The following is a 14,720-nucleotide window of genomic DNA, read 5'->3' as shown; positions in this document are numbered from 1 at the left end:
TAAAGAGTTGCTTTTAGTCCCAGAGAACGTGCATTTCTCAGTAGTCTTGGTCAAGAATAGAATTTGAATGGCTAAAAGCTGGAGACAGCATTTTATTTTTATATTCTATTATGATTTTTTGCAATTCAATAACACATTTAGAATTATTAAGCTCATAGAATCTTTGGGGTAGCTGAGTAGATATGCATGAATTGTGTGGTGAGCATGACTTTTAAAAACAATTCTAACAAGTAATTTGAAATTACAACAAAAGCTTCCAAATTAAAATTTTTTCACCTTCTGGTGTGAAGTAAAATTCAACTCAAGCACAAAATTCATAATACATTTATTTTCACTTTGTAATGAATTATATGACCTTCTTCTAGTTGTTACACACAGCTGATTAAGTGAAAAAGTTTGATTCATCCTTCCAAATCTAAATACATCAAATATATTTATCATGGTAAATTAATACTCTCATTAGCCTTTTGTAAATTTAACTGAAAGACTACATCAATACCCTCTCCAAATATAATAATTGCTACCACACTAAACTGTTAAAGATTTAGATATAAGGTTTAGAGTTATTAAAATGTTGTTTTAAAAATGACTGCCAAAAAAAAAAAAAAAGCAATATCTGCATCTTTTGTGGTCAAACTGACTTTCTCATATAGCAAACTCAAAGCTTCAAATAAGTTCTACAAACAAAATAACAGGGAAATAAATGTTGTATACTTTGTCTAGTACAAGATTAGGTGCAGTCCCTTTAATCATGTAGAAACAAAGACTGTTGAGATTTAAGGAGGGTTGGGAGGAAAGGATGCACAAGGTAAGAAAGAAATGGAGATTTGGCACATAACATAAGGAACCGTAAGAATAACAAAGCTCAAATGATCAGTGCTTCCACTTAGCCAGCACCTTGCAGAAGCTCATGAAATAATATGAAACCCACTGTGATTGGAGAGAAATGAAAGTAAGAGTCAGTCAGATATTTATCATCTTTCTGTTTCAAGGAATCATCTATCACACACAATCAAAAAATCTTCTTGGTAATAAACATCTGCATTGGAGAGTATGATCATCCACTATCAGTATGATGATGAAAAATGACAAGATCTCACAGTAAGTTTCTGTTTTAGTCTGAATCCTCATAACATTATTGTTTAGGACATTTTACACTATTGGGTTATGACAGGGGCACATTTAAGGAGTTCTTTTCATTAGCCTCTTTTCGTTGTAAAATTAACAAACCGATTTCAAGCTTGTATGTAAACTTTTCATATAGTTTACCATCATTTTGCTATTTTTCTCCCTATATGAGATTATAGATGTACCATGTAAAGTTAAGTAGTTAGAACAACAAAGATAATATTCTTTCCATGGACAGTACTTCACACATAGTAAATACTCATTTTTATTTGTGAGAGTGAGGAGGGAAAGAGAGAGGGAGGAAATAAAAAGAGGTTGAAAGCAAGGTCACAATACAAGGGCTTGCAACCTCCAATAATAAGCTCTTGGAAAGTTGCATTTGCTTCTCTTTCTGTCATTAAGATGCATAAGTGCTGGAAATTTCTCTAGTTTAACACCAGAGGTCATACTCATCCACAAAATACATTTCAAATCCTATCATTTTAATGCCCTTTATTTTCTAGTGTCATGTTCTTATAAAAATTACCTTTTTTTTTTTTAACCTTGATGGGTTAGAAAGATTGCTTTTTCTTATTTGTTGTATTCCAAGCTGGTGAACAGACACATACATATAACACTCCCAAAGCACTCCACAAACACTTAGTAACGGTCTTAGAAGGATGATTTTCCCAGACCACTGGGGCTTGGGAAAAAGCTTCAGGTCATTTGCACTTAATCCTTTACTTTATGCAGATTTATATTATGCCAACAGTTTTTTTTTTTTAATTCTCTTTTTCACAGGAATTACTAGTCTATGCTATCTCTGTTTCTTATAAAAAGCAGGACTCTTGAATTTCGATGTTTCTGGTCTATTTGAAAAGGCTGTCAGAACAGCTGATGCAGGCACCAGGGCATCTGTTTGCCACATTGAGTGCTCTGAGAGATTCTTCGACCTACAAAGTAAGTGTTTTTCTGAGATTTTTCTTTGTCTTTGCCTGGGTGAGTAAGTTATTTGACGGTGCCAACCACAAAAGTTGTAACAAGCCACAGCCTCTTTCAACTTAGCTTGCTTAGCATTTGATGCAAATGGGGACTTGGGAAAATATCAGAGTTGTTCTCTCAGCACAACAATTCTTTGTTTACTGACACATTTCATTAAAAAACACTTATTTTTGAACCACATACTGTTCTCAATTCATAAGAAATGTACATTTGAAGAAAACAGTAAAATATCTTTATGTATTATATTCTTTATGGTCCCACATTATTATTAGAAAGTATCAAGACCTGAATGAGCTTATTGGTGATAGTCTTGTTAATTTTTAGTAATACCACTATTATTCAGGGATTAATTATACTCTTAGGACTTATTCATTAATATCTTAACATTTCCAGATTTGTTTTACCCTCATCCTTGCTTCCTACCATGTCTCAGCTAATCACCATATCTATAAAAGTCTCAGCTGTGCAGCAAAAAACAAAAAGAAGCTATACTAGTTTTGCTAGTATAATTGAATGATGTTACATAATTAAATAGGTGAACAGGTTGAAATTATTGACTGTGATAAGTCCTTTAAAAATAGTCTATAGATTATACAGATATACCTGGGCAAGTAGAAACACATATTTGAGCTACCAAGTCATAAAAAAGACTTATTGAATAGCACATTCTAGTTTATAAAGCAGTTTCTCATGTGTTATTTTATTTTCATCTCTCAAGCACCCTTACCCCAAGGCAAGGCAGTTTTTATGATCACTTCTGCTTTACAGGTAAGGATAATCCTGAAATGTGGTGCCTGGGCTACCCCAGGTCGTGCAGTTACTGAGTAGCAAGAAAAAGGTAACCCTCAAGTACAGTCTTCTCAATCTGTGTGGTGAGTCAGTTTAACACCCTTGTAGCCTTTCCTGCAGAGTAGAAGGATAACCTGTTGACTCTATCTGCTCATACTGGCTGGCACCCCACTAAAAGTCAAGGAACAGAGAGTAGTAGCTGGTTATTACCATGCCTGTCTTTGAATGACCTCATGGACATGTCCTCCCTGGCTTGATCGGGATTCTGAGATTCTCAACTACTGTCATTTTGTTAACTTCATTTGATCAACAGAATAATTCATGAGGCTCAAATACAAGACTGGATAAAACCGCAGTGCTGTATGTATGCAGGTCCAAGGTGCCCAATTAAAAAATATTAAAAAATACAGGTCCTAGTCTCTTCAGATACAGTATTCTGCTGACTTTGCTGGCACCCTTGGCATTTCTCATTTTTGGCAACATTCACAGTAAAAACTGAAGGCCAATTAAGACTACTTATTCTCATTAACAGAGTCCATTTTGTCTTTTTACATAATAAGGGAGAGGAAAGAGGCTCAAGCTCCTTGCCCTGTGGCCTAGAGGAACTTGTCTGCAGTCCTGCAGGGATCTAGCAGGACTGGCTGTCAGTTCTTCTGGGTATTTCTTGGTTCTAATAACTGAAAATATCATAATTACGGAATATGCCAGTTCTGTTTGTTTCAGAGCTTAAGACTTCATCAGGGTTCCAGCAACTTTCCTCAGGTGTTTTCATGTCATTGTTCTCTTCCATATATATTGGTCAAACTAATTTACCTTATGGTAGGTAAAATGGCTGTAGCAGTTCTAGGTTTCATATACACAGCCATGTTATTTAGAGGGAAGTGATCATTCCTGTCTCAATAGTTCAAAAAACTCTGTTGACAAATGTAGTGAACAAGCATGGTTCACAAGCCCAGTGCTGTATCATAATTAAAGAACGGCTAAAGGGAGGTATGATGGGAATGACTCATCAAACAGCAAATGCCACTAAAGAGATATAAATTATTTAAAAAAATAAAATGGAAATTCTGGAGTTGAAGAGTACAATAACCAAAATGAAGAATTCACAAGAGGGGCTCAACAGATTTGAGCTGACAAGAAAAAAAAAAAAAAAAAGATTATTGAACTTAGGGACATCCCAAGAAAAGAAATCTAAAGACTCATATTATTTATGAACACAGATGCAAAATTCTCAACAAAATCCAATCATATTGAATATCAGTTCAGTTCAGTTGCTCACTCATGTCCGACTCTTTGCAACCCCATGGATGGCAGCACGCCAGGCCTTCCTGTCCCTCATGATCTCCCCAAGTTTGCCCAAATTCATGTCTATTGCATCGGTAATACCATCCAGCCATATCATCCTCTGATGCCCTCTTCTCCTTCTGCCCTCAATCTTTCCCAACATTAGAGACTTTTTCCAATGAGTCAGTTCTTTGCATCAGATGACCAAAATACTGGAGCTTCAGCTTCAGCATCAGTCCTTCTAATGAGTATACAGGGTTGATTTCCCTGAAGTTTGACTGGTTTGATCTCCTTGCTGTCCAATGGACTTTCAGGAGTCTTCTCCAGACCACAGTTGGAAGGCATCAATTCTTCATCATTCTGCCTTCTTTATGGTCCAGTTCTTACAACCATACGTGACCACTGAGAAAACCATGGCCTTGACTATATGGACCTTTGTCAGCAGAGTAATGTCTCTGCTTTTCAATACACTGCCTAGGTTTGGCATAGCTTTCCTGACAAGAAGCAATCGTCTTTTTATTTCAAGGCTGTAGTCACAATCCACAGTGATTTGAGAGCCCAATAAGGAGAAAACTGCCACTTCTTTCACCTTTTCACCTTCTATTTGCCATGAAGTATTGGGGCCGGGTGCCCATGGTCTTAGTTTTTTTTTTTTTTTTTTTTTTTTAATATTTAGTTTTAAGCTGGCTCTTTTACTTTTCTCCTTCACACTCATCAAGAAACTCTAGTTCCTCTTCATTTTCTGACATTGGGAGAAAATATTTGCAAGTCACAGATGTGAAAAAGGACTTGCACCCCAAATATAAAGAACTTTTAAACTTGATAATGAAAAGAATAAATAACCCAAAGACAAAGTCTTTGAGTAGACATTTCTAAAAGAAGGTATAATACTGACAAATAAGCACATGAAAATAAACGCACAACATCATTAGCCACTAGGAAAATGTCAATCAAAACTATAATACCACTTCATAACCCCTAACATGTCTTTAATCAGAAAGACAAGCAATAACAAGTGTTGGAGAGTACATGGTGAAATTTGAACACTCATACATTGCTGGTGGGACTGTAAAGGGGTACAGGCAGCTTTGGAAAACATTTAGAAGTGCCTTAAAATACTAATTCTAAAACCAGCGTATTATCCAGAAATTCTACTCCTAGGCACATAGACTAGAGAAATGAAAATATACATCTGCACAAAAACTTGCACATGAATGTTTACAGAAGCATTATTTAAATAGCTAAAAACTGGAAAGAATTCAAATGTCTATCAACTGGTAAGTGTATAAATAAAACATGGTATATTTTTAAAATGGAATATTACTCATCAGTGAAAAGCAATGAAATATGATAAATTCTGCAACAAGGAGGAACCTTGAAGAAGGTGAAGGAAAGTCAGTCACAAAAGACAACATGTATGATTCTATCCATAGGACATGTCCAGTATAAGCAAATCTATAAACAAAAAGTTACATTATGGTTGTCCTTTGCTGGGGGTGAGGAGGCAGTAGAAATGGGGATTCATTAATGAGTAAAGTATTACTTACTGATGTGATAAAAATATTTTAAGGTGGCACTAGTGATAAGAAATGTGCCTGCCAATCAATGCAGGAGATGTAAGAGACTCAGATTTGATCCTGAGTCGGGGAGTCCCCCTGGAGAAGGGAATGGCAACCCACTCTAGTACTCTTGTCTGGAGAATCCCATGGAAGGATTCTCCTCCTCCCATAGAAGCTGAAGCTCCAGCCTCTCTCCTCCTCCCATGGAGGAGCCTAGTGGGCTACAGTCCATAGGTTTACGGAGTCGGACACAACTGAAGAGACTTGGCATAGCATAGCATAGCATGGTAATAGTCACATAACTGTGAATGCACTAAAAATCATTAATGTGTACACTTGGAATGGGTGATATATATATTATGTGAATTATATATCAAGAAAGTTGTTAACAACTGATGAGAGAAATTCCCAAACATAACTGAATGCTAAAATGAAAGTATCAGTTTAAAATGGGCAGTGCTGAGGCAGTAGTAGATAAAATTAGAGTGGAGCAGGAACAAGTTTTTCTAAGTAGCATGAGTTACTATTGTGGTGTTTTAGTCACTAAGTTGTCTCTGACTCTTGTGACCCCAGGCTCTGTCCATGGGATTTCCCAGGCAAGAATATTACCCATGCATTTTAAGGAATTTGAGGATTCCAGACTTTCTTCTTTGAGACTCTATCTAAATGGCTTTTAAATCCTAACAGTATCATGATTCAATAAATATCCAAGAAGAATTTCAATAAAAAAATGAGCTGAGGAATTTTTATTTTGATTGTGGAATGTAAATTTCTCTTACATATAAGTAAAACTCAGTCATATTTTATACTGAATTCTACAGTTAAAAATCACCATTATCATATGATTCTAACAGACAATGAAAAGGAACTAAGACTAAAGTATCCTTTGAAGATAAGTCATAATGGTCACTTGTGACCACTGATTAAGTTCTCTGTGATGTGTCAACTCTATCCCCCTTAAGTAGTGCAAATACAGTATGGTGAGACTAAAGTCTTTTTAAAGAGATTTGCTGTGGCAATCTGGGGAGTTATACACTCTCAGTCTAGAGGGTTGGCAGCAAAAGTGCACTCTGCACCCAACCAACAGCACGTGGTCCGGCTGTTTGAAGCAAACATCTTAGAGGACTCAGCAGTCAAGAGAGCATAGCACAGAGGAGGCACTGTGGAGGTGGCAGAGGTCTCATTTGATACTGACAAGTGACTGTAACACCAGGATCAGACTTACTTCAGTGCTCACTTCAAAAGAGATCAGGAGAGTTAGAGGCCCTCTTAATGAAAGCCAAACCAATGTTCAAAGCTGTCACATGAATGGTTGTCTAGGGGGGCTCGGAACTGGGTATTAAATCAGGGGAATGCAAAATTCCCATTTCCCATTCTTACATTAAGAACTAATTTGTTCATGGAATTTTTTGTTTTTATCTCTAGCTGAGCTAAGGGTCATGTTTTTGTTTAAGTTTATTAAATACTTCACTAAAACAGTTTTTTAATACTTTTCTTTTAGTGGTCTCATAGATAATGAAAAAAAAAAAGATTTAGGGAACAGAACACTTTGTTCTTGAGGATAAATATAATATGAAGTGTACTAAGCTATTGAAATAAGATTACTCAAAAAGATTTTTCTAGGTTATTAAGCAGAGTTCCAAGATAAAGTACTTTTATATTTCCTGTTATATATGTTAGCATTTTGCTTATCCCAAGATCAGGACTGTGGAGAACAGCAAAGAAAAGAACAACAATTTTAAAACTGAATTTTACCCACAAGTAGTAAATTCTGACATAATTGAAGGGGTGCCACTTGCTACCTTAGCAGGCCAGAGTGTTGACCTTTTTTTATTAGATCTCCACTCAGGGGAAAGGGTAGAGAAGTCAGTTCTGGTTGGATTTACCAAGATATGGCAAGGAAGGGCTTTTTGCTTCACTTTTGTGCCTTTCTTTAACAAGTAGCAAAGAAAATATCTTATGTTTGTATGTCTTAGACTTATAGTCCTTCAGTTCAGTTCAGTTCAGTCACTCAGTCGTGTCCAACTCTTTGCGACCCCATGAATCACAGCACGCCAGGCCTCCCTGTCCATTACCAACTCCCAGAATTCACTCAGACTCACGTCCATCGAGTCAGTGATGCCATCCAGCCATCTCATCCTCTGTTGTCCCCTTCTCCTCCTGCCCCCAATTCTTCCCAGCATCAGAGTCTTTTCCAATGAGTCAACTCTTCACATGAGGTGGCCAAAGTACTGGAGTTTCAGCTTTAGCATCATTCCTTCCAAAGAAATCCCAGGGCTGATCTCCTTCAGAATGGACTGGTTGGATCTCCTTGCAGTCCAAGGGACTCTCAAGAGTCTTCTCCAACACCACAGTTCAAAAGCATCAATTCTTTGGCGCTCAGCCTTCTTCACAGTCCAACACTCACATCCATACATGACCACTGGAAAAACCGTAGCCTTGACTGGCTGGACCTTTGTTGGCAAAGTAATGTCTCTGCTTTTGAATATGCTATCTAGGTTGCTCATAACTTTCCTTCCAAGGAGTAAGCGTCTTTTAATTTCATGGCTGCAGTCACCATCTGCAGTGATTTTGGAGCCCCCCAAAATAAAGTCTGACACTGATTCCACTGTTTCCCCATCTATTTCCCATGAAGTGGTAGGACCGGATGCCATGATCTTCGTTTTCTGAATGTTGAGCTTTAAGCCAACTTTTTCACTCTCCACCTTCACTTTCATCAAGAGACTTTTCAGTTCCTCTTCACTTTCTGCCATAAGGGTGGTGTCATCTGCATATCTGAGGTTATTGATATTTCTCCAGGCAATCTTGATTCCAGCTTGTGCTTCTTCCAGCCCAGCGTTTCTCATGATGTACTCTGCATATAAGTTAAATAAACAGGGTGACAATATACAGCCTTGACGTACTCCTTTTCCTAGGAGGCCCTTATGATCTGTTTGTTTTTCTCATTTTTTTCCTCAAGGGACTGTTTGAGTTTTCCTAGGAAGCAGCCTTCATTATAGCAGGTTTAAGGAGGATCATGGTTTCACAGTCTTCAGGGCAGGTCAGAAAATGTGAGAAGGATGAAGTTTTCAGGTGACTAACTAGAGAAGCCTCGATTCCCAGAAGACTGGAAGAAGAAATAAACAAGAGGGAACACGAGTTCGCATTTGAATGTAGTAAGGGATGTGACACAGAGTATGTCTTTAGGAAGGTAAAGGACAGGGGACTCAGTTTCTTATTTTATTTTTAAAAACAGACACTTGCCTCAAATGTTTAGAAAAGCTTTCTTTTTTAAAAAATTTTATTTTTAAACTTTACATAATTGTATTAGTTTTGCCAAATATCAAAATGAATCCATCACAGGTATACATGTGCTCCCCATCCTGAACCCTCCTCCCTCCTCCCTCCCCATACCATCCCTCTGGGTCGTCCCAGTGCACCAGCCCCAAGCCTTCTTTATGTAGTTGATGTAACTAATCTTTAAAAACACAGTTCACTCAATTTAAGAAGCAAAACTACAGAAGTATAGAAGAAAATAAAGGAAATATAGTTTATGATCATAACACGAAAAAGGTTTTCCTAAAACTGACTAAACTAAACAGCCATAAAGGAAAAGACAACTGATTTGATCTTATAGCATTACAAGACATCCATAGGAACCAAAACCAAAAAAAAGATGAGGGTCATATTTAACAGACAGAAGATTTTAATATCAAGAAATATGTTTTTTAAAAGGTTTAAGAATTTGATATGAGAAAAAAGTAAAGAACTGAGTAGAAAACTAATACAAAGGACATGAGCAAGTAATTCAAAGAAGATGAAATTTTAATGGTCCAAGAAAGCAAAAAAAAAAGACCTCTGAAAAATCAAGGAAATACAAATTGAAATGATGTTTATTTCCATTAGACTGACTAATACTGCATAATGCACTGGTGAGGATGCAAGACACCAGTTTTTTCATATACCATAGATATGAGTATACATTGGTAAATCCTATTGGAAGCCAATTTGACAAGAATCCATCAAACATTAAATGAATATTTTTCACTTAAGAAGTCCATTAATAAAAATCTCTTCTTTAGAAATATTTGCAAATGTGCACAAAGATACATTTACAATGATATACATTATTGGAAAACAAAACAGAATAAAATAAATACCCATGAAAGGCATCTTATAATAGTTTTTCTTAAAATGATGAATAAGTCCTATGTGTAGAGGATGAATAAGACCTATAGAATTATCACCCATACTCTTATCATTAAATAAAACCAAATGACAGAACAATTCATACAGTGTGATTCCATATATAAAACTTCCATGCTTCTACCTGGGGTTTCTCAGGTGACACAGTGGTAAAAGAATCCTCCTGCTCGTGCAGGGGACCCAAGAGACTCAAGCTCAACCCGGGTCGGGAAGATCCCCTGGAGGAGGAAATGGCAACCCACTCCAGTATTATTTCCTGAAAAATTCCATGGACAGAAGAGCCTGGTGGGCCACAGTCCATGGGGTTACAAAGACTTGGACACAACCGAGCATGTGTGCACACACGCACACATTAGACGCATAGAGGTTCACAGGACAGACACCATCCAGACTGTAGTGGTAAGTGCTGAGGTGTAGATGTGGCTGTGGCGATGAAGGGCAGCTCTTAGGTGTTGCTTCCCAGGTGAATCTTATACAATAAATATATTATTTAAAATACAGTAAAAAGAGGGAGGAGCCAAGATGGCGGAGGAATAGGACGGGGAGAACACTTTCTCCCCCACAAATTCATCAAAAGAGCATTTAAACGTCGAGTAAATTCCACAAAACAACTTCTGAATGCCAGCAGAGGACATCAGGCACCCAGAAAAGCAACCTAACTCTTCGAAAGGAGGTAGGAAAAAATATAAAAGACAAAAAAAGAGACAAAAGAGGGAGGGACAGAGTTCCGTCCCGGGAAGGGAGTCTTAAAAAGAGAGAAGTTTCCGAACACCAGGAAACCTTCTCACTGCCGAATCTGTGCCGAGCTTTGGAAGCACAGAGGGCAACATAACAGGGAGAAAAAATACATAAATAAACAATTAAAACTCGCAGATTGCAAGCCCTACGGTAACTCCCCCAGCGGAGAAGCGGCGCAGAGGCCTGCATTTGCCATTAGCAAGCGGGGGCTGGGCAGGGAGGCGCGGCGTGGATGCATCGCTGAGAGTAAGAATCTGGCCTGAATACCCTGAGCGCTATCTGAGCGAAATAAATTGGGCTAGCAAACCAGACTGTGGGATATCTACCACACGAAAAGCCAGCCCTAACCTAAGACACTGCAAGGCCCGAGCACGGAACAAAGGACTGAACAGAGATAGCCGGGTACAGACCATCCCCCTCTGGTGACAGGCAGCCAGAGCCGGAAGGGGACAATCACAGCCCCAGAAAGACATTATCTATAAAACTGTAAGCAGGCTTCTTTGCTAACTAAAACTTATTGGGGGTCTGGACGGTCAACAACTGCCTGAGAAGGTGCGCCGGTTTTACACCCAGATAACCGAGTGGCGGGGAGGTGATAAGTCGCAGCATTGGCGCTCGCCAAACACCTCATCACCTGAGCTGCTCGGACCTGGGAAGAGCACAAAACGCAGGCCCAACTGAGTCTGCACCTCTGAGGACTACCCGAGTGCCTGAACCTGAGCGGCTTGGACCTGGGAGGTACATGCAGCCCAGGGCTGGCCTCGGATTGTTCCCGGCAGAACAACCTAGAGCCCGAGCAGTGTGGGCTGGGAGGCTACACAAGCCATGGGCAGGGAGGCTACACACGCCGTGAGCTGAGGCAGACCCAGTGTGGCTGAGGCACTGCGAGCGCACGCCAGTGTTATTTGTTTGCAGCATCCCTCCCTCCCTCCCCACAGCGGGACTGAACAAGTGAGCCTAAAAAAAAAAAAAAAAAGTGTCCTCCACCGTCCCCTTTGTGTCAGGGCAGAAACCAGACACTGAAGAGACCAGCAAACAGAAGAAGTTATAACAGAGGGAAACGCCTCGGAGATTAAAACCCTGTGGTTACTATGGACTACATAGGAAGGGGCCTATAGATCTTGAGAAATATAAGTCGGACCAAGGAACTAGCCAAAAATGAACTGAACCCACAATACTCACAACAAAACCAAAGAAAGTCCTAGATATATTTTTACGATCATTCTTTCTTTTTTTTTTTAATTTTTTTAAAAAAAATTTAAGTCCTCTATTGTTCCTTTAATTTTCACTTTTATAACCTATTACTTTGCCAAAAAAAAAGACTATTTTTTTCTTCTTCAGCAAACTTCATATATATATATATTTTATAATTTTTTGACCTTGTTTTTTTTTTTTCTTCTTCTTTTCTTTAACATTGTATTTTTGAAATTCCAAACTCTACTCTAGATTTTTAATTTTAGCTATTTGGTATATGTTATCAATTTTGTACCTATAGTTTTTTTCTATAATTTCTGTGACTTTTTTTTCCCCTCTGTTTCTTTCTCTTCTTCTTTTATATAACATTGTATATCTGAAATTCCAAACTCTACTCTAGATTTTTAATTGATGCTTTCTGGTATTTGATATCAATTTTGTTCCTGTATTTTCTTTATAATTTTTGCAACATTGTTTGTTTTTGTTTGTTTTCTCTCTTTATTTTTCTTCTTTTTTTTTAACATTGTATTTTTGAAATTCCAAACTCTAATCTAGATTTTTAATTTTTGCTTTTTGGTATTAGTTATCAATTTTGTACCTGTATTTTCTTTACAATGTTCGTGACCTTGTTTGTTCGTTTTTTCTCTCTTTCTTTTCCTTCTTCTTTTCTTTAACGTCATATTTTTGAAATTCCAAACTCTACTCTAGATTTTTAATTTTTGCTTTTATGTATTTGTTACCAATTTTGTACCTTTAAGAACCCAATCTTCAGGACCCATTTTTCACTAGGGAGCGAGAGTACTGGCTTGACTGCTCTCTCTCCCTTTGGACTCTCCTTTTTCTCCACCAGGTCTCCTGTGTCTCCTCCCTAACCCCTCTCTACTCTACCCAACTCTGTGAATTTCTGTGTGTTCCAGACGGTGGAGAACACTTAGGGAACTGATTACTGGCTGGATCTGTCTCCCTCCTTTTCATTCCCCCCTTTTATCCTTCTAGCCACCTCTGTCACCTTCCTCCTTCTTCTCTTCTCTGTATAACTCCGTGAACATCTCTGAGTGGTCCAGTTGTGGAGTGCACATAAGGAAGTGACTACTGGCTAGCCCACTCTCTCCACTATTGATTCACCTCATCTCATTTGGGTCACCTCTAACTCCCTCCTCCCTCTTCTCTTCTCCATGTAACCCTGTGAACCTCTCTGAGTGATCCTCACAGTAGAGAAACTTTTCATCTTTAATGTAGATGTTTTATCAATGGTGCTGTATAGAAGGAGAAGTTTTGAAACTAATGTAAAAATAAGACTGATAACTGGAAGCAGGAGGCTTAAGTCCAAACCCTGACTCCAGGGAACTCCTGACTCCAAGGAACATTAATTGACAGGAGCTCATCAAATGCTTCCATACTGACACTGAAACCAAGCACCACACAAGGGCCAACAAGTTCCAGAGCAAGACATAACAAGCAAATTCTCCAGCAACAAAGGAACACAGCCCTGAGCTTCAAGATACAGGCTGCCCAAAGTCACCCCAAAACCATAGACATCTCATAACTCATTATTGAACATTTCATTGCACTCCAGAGAGAAGAAATACAGCTCCACCCACCAGAACACCAACACAAGCTTCCCTAACCAGGAAACCTTGACAAGCCACCTGTACAAACCTACACACAGCAAGGAAAAGCCACAATAAAGAGAACTCCACAAACTGCCAGAATACAGAAAGGACACCCCAAACTCAGCAATTTAAACAAGATGAAGAGACAGAGGAATACCCAGCAGATAAAGGAACAGGATAAATGCCCACCAAACCAAACAAAAGAGGAAGAGATAGGGAATCTACCTGATAAAGAATTCCGAACAATGATAGTGAAATTGATCCAAAATCTTGAAACTAAAATGGAATCACAGATAAATAGCCTGGAGACAAGGATTGAGAAGATGCAAGAAAGGTTTAACAAGGACCTAGAAGAAATAAAAAAGAGTCAATATATAATGAATAATGCAATAAATGAAATTAAAAACACTCTGGAGGCAACAAATAGTAGAATAACAGAGGCAGAAGATAGGATTAGTGAATTAGAAGATAGAATGGTAGAAATAAATGAATCAGAGAGGATAAAAGAAAAACGAATTAAAAGAAATGAGGACAATCTCAGAGACCTCCAGGACAATATTAAACGCTACAACATTCGAATCATAGGGGTTCCAGAAGAAGAAGACAAAAAGAAAGACCATGAGAAAATACTTGAGGAGATAATAGTGGGAAACTTCCCTAAAATGGGGAAGGAAATAATCACCCAAGTCCAAGAAACCCAGAGAGTCCCAAACAGGATAAACCCAAGGCAAAACACCCCAAGACACATATTAATCAAATTAACAAAGATCAAACACAAAGAACAAATATTAAAAGCAGCAAGGGAAAAACAATAACACACAAGGGAATTCCCATAAGGATAACAGCTGATCTTTCAATAGAAACTCTTCAAGCCAGGAGGGAATGGCAAGACATACTTAAAATGAGGAAAGAAAATAACCTACAGCCCAGATTATTGTACCCAGCAAGGATCTCATTCAAGTATGAAGGAGAAATCAAAAGCTTTTCAGACAAGCAAAAGCTGAGAGAATTCTGCACCACCAAACCAGCTCTCCAACAAATACTAAAGGATATTCTCTAGACAGGAAACACAAAAACGGTGTATAAACTCGAACCCAAAACAATAAAGTAAATGGCAACGGGATCATACTTATCAGTAATTACCTTAAACGTAAATGGGTTGAATGCCCCAACCAAAAGACAAAGACTGGCTGAATGGATACAAAAACAATACCCCTACATATGTTGTCTATAAGAGACCCACCTCAAA

General features: G+C 38.2%; 1 protein-coding gene across 1 annotated transcript in view; it reads right to left on the bottom strand.

Annotated features, from left to right (window-relative positions):
- KCNN2 (potassium calcium-activated channel subfamily N member 2) overlaps positions 1-14,720 on the bottom strand; it is a 503,725-nt gene that overhangs the window by 176,538 nt on the left and 312,467 nt on the right. The window lies entirely within an intron of this gene.

This window comes from Bos indicus, chromosome 10 (assembly GCF_029378745.1).
Source record: "Bos indicus isolate NIAB-ARS_2022 breed Sahiwal x Tharparkar chromosome 10, NIAB-ARS_B.indTharparkar_mat_pri_1.0, whole genome shotgun sequence".
NCBI lineage: Eukaryota > Metazoa > Chordata > Mammalia > Artiodactyla > Bovidae > Bos > Bos indicus.
This window is presented reverse-complemented; position numbering and strand designations above follow the sequence as displayed.